This window comes from Psammomys obesus, unplaced genomic scaffold (genome assembly GCF_907164565.1).
Source record: "Psammomys obesus unplaced genomic scaffold, mPsaObe1.curated_primary_1811, whole genome shotgun sequence".
Classification (NCBI taxonomy): domain Eukaryota; kingdom Metazoa; phylum Chordata; class Mammalia; order Rodentia; family Muridae; genus Psammomys; species Psammomys obesus.
In genome coordinates this window covers 15,686,427-15,688,576 of record NW_026596120.1, presented here as the reverse complement: position 1 = coordinate 15,688,576, position 2,150 = coordinate 15,686,427, and positions in this window count along the sequence as shown.

The following is a 2,150-nucleotide window of genomic DNA, read 5'->3' as shown; positions in this document are numbered from 1 at the left end:
ACACACACACACACACACACACACACACACACACACACACACACACAGTGTCTCTGTGTTAGCTACCACACTGCGAGAAAGAGAACAGTGACTACCTGCCTCAAGCGCTCCAGCCACTGGGAAGGCAGCGACAGGGTTTCGACTGGAGATCTTTTCTGCTCTGACAGTTGCGGTGAGGCATTTGGAAAGGATTATGGGAGTATCCATGGCTTGCCAGTTCTTAGTGACAGGAACAAGTCACAGACTATTGCAAGACAATTGTGCATCTGTGCAGCCAATGCCTTCCCTGAGGGGTGTCTGTGAGTAGCCACTGTCCTTCCTGCCTGTGCAGCCACACCTCAAGATTGTAGAGCTCTAACCCTGTCCAGTGAGTAGGCAAAAGGAGAGGTCCAACCAGGATGTCTTCCTGAGGTGACCTCTACTTCTTTCTTCATAATGCAAGGTCCCTGGCTGCCCTGCCACTCAGCCTGGCTCTCTGGGCTTCTAGTCCATCTGCTAGTAGTAGCTATGCCTTCCACGGTATTGGTGGTAGCTAGGGTGCCGGTGCAGGGGGTCAGGCTGAGCCTAGTTAAAAGGATGTGTGATTGCAGACTATGGACTGTCCGTGCTGTGTTTTTACAATCTCATCTATGGAAGGAGAATGACGATGGCCCCTTCTCCCAGAGTCACAGCCAAGGTAGAGAGAAACCGCTAGCAAAGCCCATACTGCTCAGGCCCTGGTCTTCACAACTCCACAACCATCACCGCTTGAGAAAGGTGCTATTGCTGTACTTCACGGGCTATAGGTGAGGTACACAGTTATCAGGTTCCATGAAGCTGAGGGTAGGGTTAATGGCGTTTAGCCCCTTTCGTGAGGAAAGAATAAGTTTCTAACAGCATGCCTGAAGTCCATGCCTTGCTGTGTCTGGATAGAGCTCTGCAGAGCTTCATCACAGCGCAGCCTGCAGTCACTCTCCTGAGAGCTGCCTTGGGCCTTGTGGGCCATGGGCACAGTCCCCAACAGGCCCAGCTCATGTTACTGTCTTCCAGGAACAGCCTGTACCTTGGTGCAGCTCTGAGAATGAGCCAAGAAGGTGTTGGCCATCCTGGTCCAATGTCCTCAAAGGTAAGACGGGTGTCTAGCCACACCCAGAAGATGTTTTAGGCCAAGAGTGTGGCCCAAGATAGCCCCTGGGCAGTGATCCCGAAGGCTTGGTGTGCAGGGGTGGGGCATGGTTCAACATTAAAAAGGACCGATGACTCCAGGTAGAATTTTAGACAAACTGTGTGGGGTGGAGTCTCCTTTGGGGCAGTCTGCATAAGGGTGAGCCAGGTACCCTGTTTATAAGGCCACATAGACGGAGTCACTGAACATGAGTGACTTTTCTCTGCACAGGAAACCATAGATTTCAGCTGCTGGGCCTTCCGGGACCTGACCCCTTCCTCACACCAGGAGTCACTGTGGTCACCATGCGGCCACATGTCCAAGAGAATCTGGGCCTATCATTGCCCTCAGGCTAGGACCGTAGTCTCCAGGCCTCTGTTTCTCCTTTTAGAAAATGGGGCAATACAGATTAGCCATCATTTGTGGAACCTACAAAGGCCTGGAGTCTGTATCCAGAGAACTTTTGTATTTGTCTCATTGTTCACCTGGTTCTGGGTGAGTCAGCTGAGGATTCAGAAGGAAGCAGGCTGCCTGAGGGCACAGAGTTGGTGATTGGCAGAAACAAGCTGTACCGAGGCCTGGCTGACTGAGCTGGGGCATGGAGAAGGTGGAAGGTGAGTTGGGGTGGGTGTTTGCAGGTTCTGAAACCATTATGCCGTCTGGCTGTTTGGCTCCCACCACTCACCCCTCTCACTGGCCTTCTCCCAGCTGTGTCTCTGCTCCGGACCCTAAAGGTGATATCACAGAAAAGACTTCTGGACTAGGCAGTACCTTCTCTCTCCAAAGGAGTGCAACCTTTTTGGGTCTGATGCCAGGCATCATAGCATAGCAACAGAACACACACAGAGACACACCCACACAGGATCTGTTGGTCTACTCTGGCCAGTGTCATCTAGAAGTGAGAACATAGATCAAAGATGCTCCGTTGTATAGACAGCCTAGAGGAGATTCTGACTGAGTGCAGAGTAAGATAGGCAGCACTTGTACGCACAGGTCCTAGGTTCAA